Below are 18829 nucleotides of genomic sequence, written 5' to 3' on the forward strand. Positions count from 1 at the left end.
CACTTTACAATCATCTATGATCGTTAGGTCAACTTTTTGCAAATGGGAAAAATATTGGTTTGTTTGACTCGGGTAAATATCCCACCGCACGTTCCTTGAGAATTTAACTAGCGTTTGTTATTCTCTTTATAAGGTTTGGATCCATAGGTCATTTGCATCTTTAACATGTTTCTAGCATGCATTTCCATTTTTTAAAGCGTGTGTAGAAAAATCTCTTTCTTATAAAATTCTAGGCTATTGGGGTTCATGAACTAGTGGAATTTTACAAACTTGAATAACAAAACATATGTGAATAAATTTTCTTTACTTACATTAGTTCTTGCTTTAATTTTTTTCCATACAAAAACTCTAAAATTTTCATTTTGTTGTGATCTATTTGCCTTTCATCTCTTTTTTGTCTATGAGAAGAAGGGAAAAGTGAAAACTCAGTTTTGATTTAAGAAAAAAGTATACATCTAAAATGGAAATGCACAAATGTAGAGAGAGATAATTCCAAAAAGTGGCTGTAAATTTTACTTATAGGAAACTCTTTTTAGCTTTTATATATCAGGTTTTGCAATCGTCGGGAAAAGGGGGAGACGAGGGATTTTTAACTGAGTGTTGACTCCCAACCCATAAGTCATTCCTTACAAAAATACAGCCCGTTACTCACAATAAATCACTTTACAATCATCTATGATCATTGGGGTCAAATAATGGCTCGTTTGACTCTGGTAAATATCCCACAACATGTTGACCTTAGAATTTAATGAGCGTTTGTTATTCTCTTTATAAGGTTTGGATCCATAGGTCATTTGCATCTTTAACATGTTTCACGCATGCATATCCATGTTTTAAAGCATGTGTAGAGTAATCTCTTTCTTATAAAATTCCAAGCTATTGGGATTGTTGAACTAGTGGAATTTCCCAAACTTGGATAACAAAACTTTTGTGTTCATTTGTGGTGAGTGAATAAATTTTCTTTACTTACATTAGTTATTTCTTTAAATTTTTTCCCAATATAAACTCTAAAATTTTCATTTTGTTGTGATCTACTTGACTTTCATCTCTTTTTTGTCTATGAGATGAAAGGAAAAGTGAAAACTCAGGTTTTGATTTAAGAAAAAAATATACATCTAAAATGAAAATGTACAATGCAAAAATGTAGAGAGAGATAATACAAAAAAGTGTTTGTAATTTTTAGGGATTGTAAACACTTTTTAGTTTTTATATATCAGGTTTTAAAATCGTTGAGAAAAGGGGGAGGCGGGGAATTTTTAACTGAGTGTTGACTCCTAACCCACAAGTCATTCCTAACAAAAATATAGCCCTTTACACATGATAAATCACTTTAAAATCATCTATGATTGTTTGGTCAGCTTTTTGAAAATGGGTAATATAATGGCTTGTTTGACTCGGGTAAATATTCCACCGCACGTTCACTTGAGAATTTAATGAGCGTTGGTTATTCCCTTTAATAGGTTTGGATCCATAGGTCATTTGCGTCTTTAGCATCTTTCAAGCATGCATATACTTTTTTTAAAGCATGTGTAGAAAAATCTCTTTCTAATAAAATTTCAAGTTGTTGGGGCTGCCCAACTAGAGGAATTTCCAAAACTTGGATAACAAAACTTATGTGTTCATTTTTGGTGTGTGAATAAATTTTGTTCAATTACATATGTTATTTCTTTAAATATTTTGCATACATAAACTCTAAAATTTTCATTTTGTTGTGATCTATTTTCCTTTCATCTCTTTTTTGTCAACAAGAAAAGGGAAAAGTGAAAACTCATGTTTTTATTTAAGAAAAAAGTATACATCTAAAATGGAAAATGTATAATGCACAAATGTAGAGAGAGATAATTCCAAAAAGTGTCTATAATTTTTAGGGATTGTAAACTCCTTTTAGTTCTTATATATATGGTTTTAAAATCGTCGGGAAAAGGGGGTGGCGGGGGATTTTTAACTGAGTGTTGACTCCCAACTCTTAAGTCATTCCTTAAAAAAATATAGCCCGTTACGAACGATAAATCACTTTACAATCATCTATGATCAGTAGGTCATCTTTTTTTAAATGGGCAAAATAATGGTTTGTTTGAATCGGGTAAATATCCCACCGCACGTTCATTTAAGAATTAAATGCGCATTTGTTACTTTCTTTAAAAGGTTGGGATGCATAGGTCATTTGCATCTTTAATATGTTTCAAGCATGCATATCCATTTTTTAATGGATGTGGAGAAAAATCTCTTTCTAATTAAATTCCAAGCAATAGGGGTTGTTGAAGTAGTGGAATTTCCCAAACTTGCATAAAAAAACTTTTGTATTCATTTGTATTGTGTGTATAAATTTTTTTTACATACATTTGTTATTGCTTAAAAATTTTTCCATACATAACCTCTGAAATGTTCATTTCGTTGTGATCTATTTGCCTTTCATCTCTTTTTTTTCAACGAGATGAAGGGAAAAGTGAAAACTCAAGTTTTTATTTAATTCCAAAAGGTGTCTGTAAATTTTAGGTATAGGAAACTCTTTTTAGCTTTTATATATCAGGTTTTGCAAACGTCGGGAAAAGGGGGAGGCGGGGGATTTTTAACTGAGTGTTGACTCCCAACCCATAAGTCATTCCTTACAAAAATATAGCATGTTACTCACAATAAATCACTTTACAATTATCTATGATCGTTAGGTCAACTTTTTGTAAATTGGCAAAATAATGGCTTGTTTGACTTGGGTAAATATCCCACAACACGTTGACTTTAGAATTTAATGAGCGTTTTTTATTCTCTTTATAAGGTTTGGATCCATAGGTCATTTGCATCTTTAACATGTTTCACGCATGCATATCCATTTTTTGAAGCATGTGTAGAGTAATCTCTTTCGTATAAAATTCCAAGCTATTGGGATTGTTGAACTAGTGGAATTTCCCTAACTTGGATAACAAAACTTTTGTGTTCATTTGTGGTGTGCGAATAAATTTTCTTTACTTACATTAGTTATTTCTTAAATTTTTTACATACATAAACTCTAAATATTTCATTTTGTTGTGATCTATTTGACTTTCATATCTTTTTTGTCTCTGAGATGAAGGGAAAAGTGAAAACTCAGGTTTTGATTTTAAAAAAAAATATACTTCTAAAATGGAAATGCACAATGCAAAAATGTAGAGAGAGATAAATCAAGAAAGTGTTTGTAATTTTTAGGGATTGTAAACACTTTTTAGTTTTTATATATCAGGTTTTACAATCATCAAGAAAAGGGGGAGGCGGGTGATTTTTAACTGAGTGTTGACTCCCAACCCATTCCTAACAAAAATATAGCCCGTTACGCATGATAAATCACTTTATAATCATCTATGATTGTTTGGTCAGGTTTTTGTAAATGGGTAAAATAATGGCTTGTTTGACTCGGGTAAATATCCCACCGCACATTCAATTGAGAATTTAATGAGCGTTGGTTATCCAGTTTAATAGGTTTGGATCCATAGGTCATTTGCATCTTTAGCATCTTTCAAGCATGCATATCCATTTTTTAAAGCATGTGTAGAAAAATATCTTTCTAATAAAATTTCAAGTTATTGGGGTTCTTCAACAAGAGGAATTTCCAAAACATGGATAACGAAACTTTTGTGTTCATTTGTGTTCTGGGAATAAATTTTGTTTACTTACATATGTTATTTCTTTAAATATTTTGCATACATAAACTCTAAAATTTTCATCTTGTTGTGATCTATTTGTTTTCATCTCTTTTTTGTCTACGAGAAAAGGGAAAACTGAAAACTCATGTTTTTATTTAAGAAAAAAGTATATATCTAAAATGGAAATGCACAATGCACAAATGTAGAGAGAGATAATTCCAAAAAGTGTCTGTAATTTTTAGGGATTGTAAACTCCTTTTAGTTTTTATATATATGGTTTTAAAATCGTCGGGAAAAGGGGGAGGTGGGGGATTTTTAACTGAGTGTTGACTCCCAACCTATAAGTCATTCCTTACAAAAACATAGCCCGTTACGCACGATAAATCACTTGACAATCATCTATGATCGGTAGGTCAACTTTTTTTAAATGGCAAAATAATGGCTAATTTGACTCGGGTAAATATCCCATCGCACGTTCACTTAAGAATTAAATGCGCATTTTTTATTTTCTTTAAAAGGTTGGGATGCATAGGTCATTTGTACCTTTAATATGTTTCAAGCATGCTTATCCATTTTTTAATGGATGTGAAGAAAAATCTCTTTGTAATTAAATTCCAAGCTATAGGGGTTGTTGAAGTAGTGGAATTTCCCAAACTTGCATAAAAAAGCTTTTGTATTCATTTGTGGTGTGTGAATAAATTTTTTTTACATACATAAACTCTAAAATTTTCATTTCGTTGTGATCTATTTCCCTTTCATCTCTTTTTTGTCTACGAGAAGAAGGGAAAAGTGAACACTCAAGTTTTGATTTAAGAAAAAAATATACATCTAAAATGGAAATGCACATATGTTGAGAGAGATAATTCCAAAAAGTGTCTGTAAATATTAGTGATAAGAAACTCTTTTTAGCTTTTACGTATCAGGTTTTGCAATCGTCGGGAAAAAGGGGAGGCAAGGGATTTTTAAGTGAGTGTTGACTCCCAACCCATAAGTCATTCCTTACAAAAATATAACCCATTATTCACAATAAATCACTTTAGAATCATCTATTATCATTAGGTCAACTTTTTGTAAATTGGCAAAATAATGGCTTGTTTGACTCGGGTAAATATTCGACAGCACGTTGACTTTAGAATTTAATGAGCGTTTGTTATTCTCTTTATAAGGTTTGGATCCATAGGTCATTTGCATCTTTAACAAGTTTCACGCATGCATATCAGTTTTTAAAGCATGTGTAGAATAATATATTTATCATAAAATTCCAAGCTATTGGGATTGTTGAACTAGTGGAATTTCCCAAACTTTGACAACAAACTTTTGTGTTCATTTGTGGTGTGTGAATAAATTTTCTTTCCTTACATTAGCTATTGCTTTAAATTTTTTCCATACATAAACTCTAAAATTTTCATTTTGCTGTGATCTATTTGACTTTCATCTCTTTTTTGTCTATGAGATGAAGGGAAAAGTGAAAACTCAGGTTTTGATTTAAGAAAAAAATATACATCTAAAAAGGAAATGCACAATGCAAAAATGTAGAGAGAGATAATTCAAAAAAGTGTCTGTAATTTTTAGGGATTGAAAACACTTTTTAGTTTTTATATTTCAGGTTTTACAATCGTCGGGAAAAGGGTGAGGTGGGGGATTTTAATCTGAGTGTTGACTCCCAACCCACAAGTCATTCCTTACAAAAATATAGCCTGTTACGCATGATAAATCATTTTATAATCATCTATGATTGTTTGGTCAAGTTTTTGCAAATGGGGAAAATAATGGCTCGTTTGACTTGGGTAAATATCCCACGCACATTCACTTGAGAATTTAATGAGTGTTTGTTATTCTCTTTAAAAGGTTTAGATCCATAGGTCATTTGCATCTTTATCATGTTTCAAGCATGCATATCCATTTTTTAAAGCATGTGTAAAAACATCTCTTTTTCACAAAATACCATGTTTTTGGGGTCTTTGAACTAGTGAAATTTCCCAAATTTGGATAACAAAACTTTTGTGGTTATTTGTGGTGTGTGAATAAATTTTCTTTACTAACATTTGTTATTTTCTTTAAATTTTTTCCATACATAAACTCTAAAATTTTCATTTCGTAGTGATCTATTTGCCTGTCATATCTTTTTTATCTACAAGAAAAGGGAAAAGTGAAAACTCAAGTTTGGATTTGAGAAAGACTATACATCTAAAATGGAAATGCACAATGCAAAAATGTACAGAGAGATAATTCTGAAAAGTGTCTGTAATTTTTAGGGATTGTAAAATCTTTTTAGTTTTTATATACATGGTTTTAAAATAGTTGGGAAAAGGGGGAGGTGGGGAATTTTTAACTGAGTGTTGACTCCGGACCCACAATTCATTCCTTACAAAAATAAAGCCCGTTATGTACGATAAATATCGTTACAATCATGTATGATCGTTACGTCAACTTTTTTGTAAATGGGCTAAATAATGGCTTGTTTGACTCGGGTAAATATCCCACCCTACGTTCACTTGAGAATTTAACTAGCATTTGTTATTCTCTTGATAAGGTTTGGATCCATAGGTCATTTGCATCTTTAACTTGTTTCAAGCATGCATATCCATTTTTTAAAGCATGTGTAGAAAAATCTCTTTCTTATAAAATTCCAGGCTATTGGGGTTGGTGAACTAGTGGAATTTTCCAAACTTGGATAACAAAACATTTGTGTTCATTTGTGGTGTGTGAATAAATTTTCTTTACTTACATTAGTTCTTGCTTTAATTTTTTTCCATACATAAACTCTTAGATTTTCATTTCATTGTGATCTATTTGCCATTCATCTCTTTTTTGTCTACGAGAAGAAGGGAAAAGTGAAAACTCAATTTTTTATTTAAGAAAAAAGTTTACATCTAAAATGGAAATGCACAAATGTAGAGAGAGATAATTCCAAAAAGTGGCTATAACTTTTAGGTATAGGAAAACTCTTTTTAGCTTTTATATATCAGGTTTTGCAATCATCGGGAAAAGGGGGAGGCGGGGGATTTTTAACTGAGTGTTGACTCCCAACCCATAAGTCATTCCTTACAAAAATATAGCCTGTTACTCACAATAAATCACTTTAGAATCATCTATGATCGTTAGGTCAACTTTTTGTAAATTGGCTAAATAATGGCTTGTTTGACTCAGCTAAATCTCCAATAGCACGTTGACTTTAGAATTTAATGAGCGTTTGTTATTCTCTTTATAAGGTTTGGATCCATAGGTTATTTGCATCTTTAACATGTTTCACTCATGCATGTCCATTTTTTAAAGCACGTGTAGAGTAATCTCTTTCTTATGAAATTCCAAGCCATTGGGATTGTTGAACTAGTGCAATTTCTCAAACTTGGATAACAAAACTTTTGTATTCATGTGTGGTGTGTGAATAAATTTTCTTTACTTACATTAATTATTTCTTTAAGTTTTTTCCATACATAAACTCTAAAATTTCCATTATGTTGTGATCTATTTGACTTTCATCTCTTTTTTGTCTATGAGATGAAGGGAAAAGTGAAAACTCAGGTTTTGATTTAAGAAAAAAATGTAGAGGGCGAAAATTCAAAAAAGTGTTTGTAATTTTTAGGGATTGTAAACACTTTTTAGTTTTTATATATCAGGTTTTACAATTGTCAAGAAAAGGGGGAGGCAGGGGATTTTTAACTGTGTTGACTCCCAACCCACAAGTCATTCCTTAAAAAAATATAGCCCATTACGCATGGTAAATCACTTTATAATCATCTATGGTTGTTTGGTCAGGATTTTGTAAATGGGTAAAATAATGGCTTGTTTGACTCGGGTAAATATCCCACCGTACGTTCACTTGAGAATTTAATGAGCGTTTGTTATTCTCTTTAAAAGGTTTGGATCCAAAGGTCATCTGCATCTTTAACATGTTTCAAGCTTGCATATCCATTTTTTAAAGCATGTGTAAAACATCTCATTTTAACAAAATACCATGCTTTTGGGGTTGTTGAACTAGTGGAATTTCCAAAATTTGGATAACAAAACTTTTGTGGTCATTTGTGGTGTGTGAATAAATTTTCTTTATTTACATTTGTTATTTTCTTCAATTTTTTTCGTACATAAACTCTAAAATTTTCATTTGGTAGTGATCTATTTGCCTTTCATCTCTTTTTTGTCTACGAGAAAAGGGAAAAGTGAAAACTCAAATTTGGATTTAAGAAAGAGTATACATCTAAAATGGAAATGTACAATGCAAAAATGTAGAGAGAGATAATTCCAAAAAGTGTCTGTAATTTTTAGGGATTGTAAACTCTTTTTAGTTTTTATATATATGGTTTTAAAATTGTTGGGAAAAGGGGGAGGCGGGGGATATTTAACTGAGTGTTGACTCCCTACCCAGGTGTCATTCCTTACAAATATATTGCCTGTTATGTATGATAATTCACTTTACAATCATCTATAATCGTTGGGTCAACTTTTTGTAAATGGGCTAAATAATGGCTTGTTTGACTTGGGTAAATATCCCACCGAACGTTCACTTGAGAATTTAACTAGCATTTGTTATTCTCTTTATAAGGTTGGATCCATAGATCATTTGCATCTTTAACATGTTTCAAGCATGCATATCCATTTTTTAAAGCATCTATAGAAAAAACTCTTTCTTATAAAATTCCAGGCTATTGGGGTTGGTGAACTAGTGGAATTTTCCAAATTTGGATAACAAACATTTGCGTTCATTTGTGATGTGTGAATAAATTTTCTTTACTTACATTAGTTCTTCCTTTAATTTTTTTCCTTACATAAACTCTAAATTTTTTATTTCGTTGTGATCTATTTGCGTTTCATCTTTTTTTTGTCTACGAGATGAAGGGAAAAGTGAAAACTCAAGTTTTGACGTAAGAAAAAAATATAGATCTAAAATGGAAATGCATAATGCACAAATGTAGAGAGAGATAATTCCAAAAAGTGTCTGTAATTTTTAGGGATTGTAAACTCTTTTTAGTTTTTATATTTTTGGTTTTGCAATCGTCAGGAAAAGGGGGAGGCAGGGGATTTTTAACTGAGTTTTGGCTCCCAACCCATAAGTCATTCCTTAAAAACATAAAGCCCGTTATACATGATAAATCACTTTACAATAATCTATAATCGTTAGGTCAGCGTTTTGTAAATGGGCAAAATAATTGCTTGTTTGACTCGGGTATATATCCCACTGCACGTTTACTTGAGAATTTATTGAGCGTTTGTTATTCTCTTTAAAAGGTTTGGATCCATAGGTCATTGAATCTTTAACATGTTTCAAGCATGCATATGCATTTTTTAAATCATGTGTAGAAAAAAATCTTTCTAATAAAATTCCAAGCTATTGGGGTTGTTGAAGTAGTGGAATTTCCTAAACTTGGATAACAAAACTTTTGTGTTCAATTGTGGTGTGTGAATATATTTTCTTTACTTACATTTTTTATTCCTATTTAATTTTTCCGTACATAAACTCTAAAATTTTCATTTCGTTGTGATTTGTTTGCCTTTCATCTCTTTTTTGTCTATGAGAAGAAGGGAAAAGTGAAAACTCAAGTTTTCATTTAAGAAAAAAAGTATACAACTAAAATGGAAATGCACAACGCACAAATGTAGAGAGAGATAATTCGAAAAAATGTCTGTAATTTTTAGGGATTGTAAACTCTTTTTAGTTTTTATATATTAGGTTTTGCAATCGTCGGGAAAAGGGGGTGGGGGATTTTTAACAAAGTGTTAAATCCAAACCCATATGCATTCCTTAAAAAAATATAACCCGTTACGCATGATAAATCACTTTACAATCATCTATAATCGCTAAGTCAGCTTTTTGTAAATGGGCAAAATAATGACTTGATTGACTCGGGTAAAAATCCCAACGCATGTTCACTTGAGAATTTAAAGAGCATTTGTTAATCTTTATAAAAGGTTTGGATCCATAGGTCATTTGAATCTTTAACATGTTTCAAGCATGCATATCCATTTTTTAAAGCATGTGAAGAAAAATCTCTGTCTAATAAAATTCCAAGCTATTAGGGTTGTTGAACTAGTGGAATTTCCCAAACTTGGATAACAAAAATTTTGTGTTCATTTGTGGTGTGTGAATAAATTGTCTTTACATACATTTGTTATTGCTTTAAATTTTTTCCATACATAAACTCTAAATTTTTTGTTTCGTTGTGATCTATTTGCCTTTCATCTCTTTTTTGTCTACGAGACGAAAGGAAACGTGAAAACTCAAGTTTTGATTTAAGAAAAAACTACACATCTAAAATGGAAATGCACAATGCAAAAATGTAGAGAGAGATAGTTCCAAAAAGTGTCTTTAATTTTTAGGGATTGTAAACTCTTTTTAGTTTTTATATATTAGGTTTTGCAATCGTCGAGAAAAGGGGGAGGCAGGGCATTTTCAATTGAGTGTTGACTCCCAACCCATAAGTCATTCCTAACAAAAATATAGCCCGTCACACAAGATAAATCTCTTTACAATCATCTATGATCGTTAGGTCAGATTTTTGTAAATGGGCAAAATAATGGCTTGTTTGACTCAGGTAAATATCCTACCACATGTTCACTAGAGAATTTAATGAGCGTTTCTTATTCTCTTTAAAAGGTTTGGATCCATCGGTCCTTTGCATCTTTAATATGTTTCAAGCATGCATATCCATTTTTTAAAGCACGTGCAGATAAATCTCTTTCTTATAAAATTCCAAGCTATTGTGATTGTTGAACTAGTGGAATTTCCCATACTTGGTTAACTAAAATTTTTTGTTCATTTGTGGTGTGTGAATAAATTTTCTTTACTTACATTTTTTATTGCTTTAAATTTTTCCTATACATAAACTCTAAAATTTTCATTTCGTTGCGATCTATTTGCCTTGCATCTCTTTTTTTGTTACGAGATGATGGGAAATGTGAAAACTCAAGTTTTAATTTAATAAAAAAGTATTCATCTAAAATGTAAATGCACAATGCACATATGTAGAGAGAGATAATTACAAAACGTTTCTGCAATTTTTCGGTATTGTAAACTCTTTTTTGTGTTTATGTATCAGGTTTTGCAATCGTTTCGAAAAGGGGGCGGCAGAGGATTTTTAACTGAGTGTTGACTCCCAACCCATAAGTCATTCCTTACAAAAATATAGCTCGTTACGCATGATAAATCACTTTACAATCATCTATGATCGTTAGGTCAGCTTTTTGTAAATAGGCAAAATAATGGTGGCTTTCACTCGAGTAAATATCCCACCACACGTTCACTTGAGAAGTTAATGAGCGTTTGTTATTTTCTTCAAAAGTTTTGGATCCATAGGTCATTTGCATCTTTATGTTTCAAGCATGGCATATTCATTTTTTAAAGCATGTGTACAAAAATCTCTTTCTTATAAAATTCCAAGCTAAAGGGGTTGTTGAACTAGTGGAATTTCCCAAACTTGGATAACAAAACTTTTGTGTTCATTTGTGGTGTGTGAATAAATTTTCTTTACTAACAATTGTTATTGCTCTAAATTTTTCCATACATAAACTCTAAAATTTTCATTTTGTTGTGATCTATTTGCCTTTCATCGCTTTTTTGTCTACAAGATGAAGGGAAAAGTGAAACTCAAGTTTTTGATTTAAGAAAGAAGTATACATCTAAAATGGAAATGCACAATGCTCAAATGTAGAGAGAGATAATTCCAAAAAGTGTCTGTAATTTTTAGGGATTGTAAACTCTTTTTAGTTTTTAGATATCGGGTTTTGCAATCGTCAAGGAAAGCGGGAAGGGGGGGGGGGCGGGGGTGATTTTAAACTGAGTGTTGACTCCCAACCCATAAGTCATTCCCTACCAAAATATAGCCCAAACACTTTACAATCAGCTATGATCGTTAGGTTTGATTTTTTTAAATGGGCAGAATAATGGCTTGTTTGACTCGAGTAAATATCCCACCGCACGTTCAGTTAAGAATTTAATGAGCATTTGTTATTCTCTTTAAAAGGGTTGGATCCATAGGTCATTTGCATCTTGAACATATTTCAAACATGCATATCCATTTTTTAAAGCATGTGTAGAAAAATCTCTTTCTAATAAAATTCCTTGCTACCTAGGTTGTTGATTTAGAGGAATTTCCAAAACTTGGATAACAAAACTTTTTTGTTCATTTGAGCTGTGTGAATAATTTTTCTTTATTTACATTTGTTATTGCATTAAATTTTATAGATACTTCAACTCTAAAATTTTCATTTTGTTGTGATCTATTTGCCTTTCATCTCATTTTTGTCTACGAGCTGAAGGGAAAAGTGATAACTCAAGTTTTGATTTAAGAAAAAAGTATACTTTTAAAATTTAAATGCACAATGCAAAAATGTAGAGAGAGATAATTCCAAAAAGTCTCTTTATTTTTTAGGGATTGTAAACTCTTTTTAGTTTTTATATATCGGGTTTTGCAATTGTCAGGAAAAAGGGGAGGTAAGGGATTTTTAACAGAGTGTTGAGTCCCAACCCATAACTCATTCCTTATTGTAATATAGCCCGTTATGCATGATAAATCACTTTACTATCATCTATGATCGTTAGCTCAAGTTTTTGTAAATGGCCAAAACAATGGCTTGTTTGACTCCGGTAACTATCCCACTGCACGTTCAATTGAGAATTTAATAAGCGTTAGTTAATCTCTTTATAAGGTTTGGATCCATAAGTCATTTGCATATTTAACATGTTTCAAGCATGCATATCCATTTTTTAAAGCATATGTAGAAAAAATGTTTTTAATAAAATTATAAGCTATTGGTGTTGTTGAACTAGTGGAATTTCCCAAACTTGGATAACAAAACGTTTGTGTTCATTTGTGGTGTGTGAATAAATTTTATTGACTTACATTTGTTAGTGCTTTAAATTTTTTCCATACATAAACTCTAAAATTTTCATTTCGTTGTGATCTATTTTCCTTTCATCTCTTTTTTGTCTATGAGAAGAAGGGAAAAAATAAAACTCAAGTTTATATTTAAGAAAAAAGTATACATCTAAAATGGAAATGCACAATGCACAAATGTAGAGAGAGATAATTCCAAAAAGTGTATGTAATTTTTACAGATTGAGAACTCTTCTTAGTTTTTATATATCAGGTTTTGCGATTGTCGGGAAAAGGGGGAGGCTGGGGATTTTTAACTGTGTTGACTCCCAACCCATAAGTCGTTCCTTACAAAAATATAGCCCGTTATGCGTGATAAATCACTTTACTATCGTCTATGATCGTTAGGTCAAGTTTTTGTAAATGGGCAAAATAATGGCTTGATTGACTCGGGTAAATATCCCACCGCACGTTCAGTTTGGATCCATAGATCATTTGCCTTTTTAACATGTTTCAAGCATGCATATCCATTTTTTAAAGAATGTGTAGAAAAATCTCTTTCTTATAAAATTCTAAGCTATTGGGGTTGTTGAACTATTGGAATTTCCCAAACTTGGATAACAAAACTTTTGTGTTCTTTTTTGGTGTGTGAATAAATTTTCTTTACTTACATTTGTTATTGCTTTAAATTTTTTCCGTACATAAACTCTAAAATTTTCATTTCGTTGTGATCTATTTGCCATTCATCTCTTTTTTGTCTACGAGATGAAGGGAAACGTGAAAACTCAAGTTTTGATTTAATAAAAAAGTATACATCTAAAATAGTAACACACAATGGACAAATTTAGAGAGAGATAATTCCAAAAAGTTTCTGTAATTTTTATGCATTGAAAACTCTTTTTAGTTTTTATATATCAGGTTTTCAATCGTCGGGAAAAGGGGAGGCGGGGGATTTTGAACATAGTGTTGACTCCCAACCCATAAGTCATTCCTTACAAAAATAAAGCCCACGACGCATGATAAATCCCTTTACAATTTTCTATGATGGTTAGGTAATCTTTTTGTAAATGGGCAAAATAATGGCTAGTTTGACTCGAGTAAATATCCCACCGCACGTTCACTTGAGAATTTACTGAGCGTTTGTTATTCTCTTTAGAAGGTTTGGATCCATAGGTCATTTGCATCTTTAACATGTTTAAAGCATGCATATCTATTTTTTAAACCATATGTACAAAAATTGCTTTCATACAAAATTCCAAGCTATAGGGGCTGTTGAACTAGTGGAATTTCCCATACTTGGATAACAAAAAATTTGTGTTCATTTGTGGTGTGTGAATAAAATTTCTTTACTTACATTTGTTATTGCTTTAAATTTTTTCCATACATAAACTCTAAAATTTTCATTTTGTTGTGATCTATTTGCCATTAATCTCTTTTTTGTCTATGAGATGAAGGGAAAAGTGAAAACTCGAGTTTTGATTTAGGAAAAAAGTATACATCTAAAATGCAAATGCACGATGCACAAATATAGAGAGAGATAATCCTAAAATGTTTATGTAATTTTAAGGGATTGTAAACTCTTTTTAGTTTTTATATATCAAGTTTTACAATAGTTGAGAAAAGGAGGAAGCTGGGGATTTTCAATTGACTGTTGACTCCCAACCCATAAGTCATTCCTTGCAAAAATATAGCCCATTACGCATGATAAATTACTTTACAATCATCTATGATCGCTAGTTCAGCTTTTTGTAAATGGGCAAAATAATAGCTTGTTTGACTTGGGTAAATATCCCACTCCACGTTCACTTTAGAATTTAATGTGCGTTTGTTTTTCTCTTTAAAATGTTTGGATCCATAGGTCTTTTGCATCTTTAACATGTTTCAAGCATGCATATCCATTTTTTAAAGCAACTATAGAAAAATCTCTTTCTAATAAAATTTCATGCTTTTGGGGTTTTTGAACTAGTGGAATTTCCCAAACTTGGATAAGAAAACATTTGTGTTCATTTGTGGTGTGTGAATAAATTTTCTTTGCTTAAATTTTTTATTAAATTTTTTCCATACATTAACTCTAAAATTTTCATTTCATTGTTGTCTATTTGCCTTTCATCTCTTTTTTGTCTACGAGAAGAAGAGAAAAGTGAAAACTCAAGTGTTGATTTAAGAAAAAAGTATACATCTAAAATGGAAATGCACAATGCACAAATGTAGAGAGAGATAATTCCAAAAAAGGTCTGTAATTTTTAGGGATTGTAAACTCTTTTTAGTTTTTATATATCAGGTTTCACAATCATCAGGAATAGGAAGTGGCTGGGGATTTTAAACTGAGTGTTGACTCCCAACCCAGAAGTCATTCCTTGCAAAAATATAGCCCATTACGCATGATAAATCATTTTACAATCATCTATGATCGTTAGGTCATCTTTTTTAAATGGGCAAAATAATGGCCCTTTGGACTCGGGTAAATATCCCACCGCACGTTCACTTGAGAATTTAATGAGCGTGATTTAATCTCTTTATAAGGTTTTGATTCATAGGTCATTTGCATCTTTAACATGTTTCAAACATGCATATCCTTTTTTTAATGCATGTGTAGAAAAATCTCTTTCTAATAAAATTTCCAAGCTATTAGGGTTGTTGAACTCGTGGAATTTCCCAAACTTGGATAACAAAACTTTAGTGTTCATTCGTGGTGTGGGAATAAATTTTTTTTACTTCAATTTTTTATTGCTTTAAATTTTTTTCATACATAAACTCTGAAATTTTCATTTGTTGTGATCTATTTGCCTTTCATCTCTTTTTTGTCTATAAGATGAAGGGAACAGTGAAAACTCAAGTTTTGACTGAAGAAAAAAATATACATATAAAATTGAAATGCACAATGCACAAATGTAGAGAGAGATAATTCAAAAAAGTGTCTGTAATTTTTAGTGATTGTAAAACTCTTTTTATATTTTATATATCAGGTTTTGCAATCGTCGAGAAAAGGGGGTGGTGGGGGATTTTTAATTTAGTGTTGACTCCCTACCAATAAGTCATTCCTTACAAATATATAACAAATTACGCGTGATAAATCACTTGACAATCATCTATGTTCGTTAGGTCAGCTTTTTGTAAATGGACAAAATAATGGCTTGTTTGACTCGGGTAATATTATCCCACCTCACTTTCACTTGAGAATTTAATGAGCGTTTGTTATTCTCTTTAAATGGTTTGGATTCATAGGTCATTTGCATCTTTAATAAGTTTCAAGCATGCATATCCATTTTTTAAAGCACGTGTAGAAAAATCTCTTTCTTATAAAATTCGAAACTATTGGGGTTGTTGAACTAGTGGAATTTCCCAAATTTGGAGAACAAAACTTTTGTGTTCATTTGTGCTGTGTGAATAAATTTTCTTTACTTACATTTGTTATTGCTTTAAATTTTTTCCATAAATAAACTCTAAAATTTTCATTTCATTTTGATCTATTTGCCTTTCTTCTCTGTTTTATCTACGAGATAAAGGGAAAAGTGAAAACTCAAGTTTTGATTTAAGAAAAAAGTATACATGTAAAATGGAAATACACAATGCAGAAATGTAGAGAGAGATAATTCCAAAATGTGTATGTAATTTTTAGGGATTGTAAACTCTTTTTAGTTTCTATATATCAGGTTTTGCAATCGACGGGAAAAGGGGGAGGCGGAGAATTTTTAACTGAGTGTTGACTCCCAACCCATAAGTCATTCCTTAAAAAAATATAGCCCGTTATGCATGAGAAATCACTTTACAGTCATCTATGATCGTTAGGTCAGTTTTTTGTTAATGAGCAAAATAATGGCTTGTTTGACTCGGGTAAATTTCTGTTATGCCCTAGATCTAACACGTGAGGAAGACGATGAATAGGGAGGATTGTTGTGATGTTTTGAGCCTTCGAAGGGAGCTCAACCCCTGACCTCAAAGCGAGAATCTTACCTAGACCTCAGGAGGGAGAATCTGACCTGATTACAACTAATTGATTGAATACTTACCTTCCTTCATTCATCTCACGTCCCTATATAGGGAATGAGGGAAAACATGCTAAAGGCCATAAGTTCAACAAATTAAAAATAAACCCCTAATGAATTGAAATTACAATTAAACCATTAATGACTTGAAATTGCAAATAAACCTAAACTATCCTCTCTAGATGCTATGGAGTCCATAACATCACTCCCCTCCTAGAGAACGAGCTTGCCCTCTAGCTCGAATGTAGGTCTGCTTGACCGTATTGACGTCTGGATCCATGCATGCACCAGTATCAACTGCTTGATCAGAGATTTATTTATTTATTTATTTATTTATTTATTATTATTATTATTTTTCCTTCGAATGTCGATCACAACACTATCGCCTCACTTGGAGGTAGGGTATTTGAGTTTCCATTCCCGAATAGCAGCATCATTGCATTTTGGCAGCTGAGGAGCTACATGGAGCCATGGAGACAATTACCACCATGGAATCTAGAGCAAGAGCTGGCAGCTGTTGTGATCATAGTATCATTAGAGCAAACGTAACAGGTTGAGACGGGGCATGTCTGCTTCCTCCCCATCTAACCTGCGGAATCATTTAAACCTCCCAAGCATCTCTCTACCTCCAATAATACCTGCCAAAATTCACTCCAGACAATGAACCCTGAACTGCATAAACGGTCAAGCTTGTCAGCGGGCAAATTTGTCTTTGCTTTTCTGAGGACTTGGTGGAGGCCCTCAACACTAATGAAACCTCCTTCACCACTTTGATCTTGTGCATCAAACGCCCTCCTGATTAGAGATTCCCGCTGTTCCAATTCATTTTCATCACGCATGGAGATATGCAGGGCCAACAGCACCGTATAGTGGGATTCACGGTCAACAACCCAGAGGGGCCACCTGCTGCCCAACCTTGCAGAAATTCAGAGATTCCAACAGACTAAGGAATCCAACCTCCACACTTGTTGGTATTCCATTCAGAGACATGCCTCCTCCTAGATCCATACAGCCATCAAACACGTTTGGAACACCTCGTCCACAGAGCAGTAGGTTCACAATTTCCCGTGAAGCATGTCCAAAAGGAGCTATAACCAATGGAAGGCTAGGGTCGTCCCTATCTGCTTGGACTGACTCCAGTCCTCGAGAAAGTAAAGCAGAAATAAGACACAGCAGTGCCCCCAAACGACTTTGGAAAATGGGAAGCACAAATTTAAGGGGATGAAAGGCCTCTGTTCTCAAAGTGACAATATTCACTCGTAATGCTTTCTGTAAGTACAAAGCTGAGTCAATTTGAAGACTGGCCAAGGCCGTAACCTGTGTCTCAAGTGCTGCTTCTGCTGCCCTGTTAATCTTCTTTGTAGGTAGTGCTGGATAAACTTCCATGGGAGTTGCAGCAACATTTGCAAAAGAACCCATCAGACTTTTCTCCTTCCTTGCCTGTGCAGGAATGCTTCCAAGCTCACTTTCTGCACAATGTCTACAACTAGACCCCTTGAACCGCACTGCTTCGAGCCACTTGCAAACTGATAAAGATGCGTCCCCCAAACATTCAACGTATTGAGTCTGCTGGATCCATGTTAGCTTTAGAATCAAGCAAACTCGTTCAAGAACCAGGATGACAGTTTTAGCATCATCTGCATGCATCCACAAGAAGAAAAGTGGCATTATCTCCACTCCCAATAGACACTCATTGCGGATTGTTCCCACCAAACCACCATCTGGACAGCTATACAATGTTTCGGATAATTCTCGGAAGGCCACTCTTGCTGCAAAAGATAGATTACTTGGGAGTGAAGACATCAAAGCTCCAGCCTCCCTTTCTGAAGAAGCCAGTCTAGCACAACAGAGGCAGAAGTCCCATATTTTACTTTGGATCAAGCTTTCAATGTTTTCAGATATCAATGAGGAGTCTTGCTGGGGGAGGAGAGATTCTAGCACTGATTGACGTAGAAAATTTGGACTTTCTGGCACATTGATACTGGTCTTTGAAAGGGATTTTGTTAATAGATCATCTGGACAGAAATTGAAAACCTCATTTCGCAAGTGGTGCATCCCATCACTGGTCAAGATCGCATGAACCTTAGTGCGATAGCCACCTAAGTCAGGTCCAAACATAATGTTGTATGGAGGCTCTCCACCAAAGTTCTTTTGATCCACATCACTGCTTAACAACTGCAGGTAGCCACCACCACAATCCAGCTACGGCTCATGCTTGATAGAAAATTGAACATCACCACTGCGGTTCCCATAATTAAGCTGTTTTGGAACATGTGATTGAACACACTGCCCACTTGTGTGGCTTGTAAAACACACGTCAACATCTGATCTCCTAGTATTCGCACATGATCAACCCGCAGGATACCATTTTACATGGTATTGTAAGCTCCATTTCCAAATTGCATCCCCATATCACCAA

This window comes from Aristolochia californica, unplaced genomic scaffold (assembly GCF_029961685.1).
Source record: "Aristolochia californica isolate CCGP_79_NKW_82.1479 unplaced genomic scaffold, dmAriCali1.0.hap1 SCAF_9, whole genome shotgun sequence".
NCBI classification, from domain to species: Eukaryota; Viridiplantae; Streptophyta; class Magnoliopsida; order Piperales; family Aristolochiaceae; genus Aristolochia; species Aristolochia californica.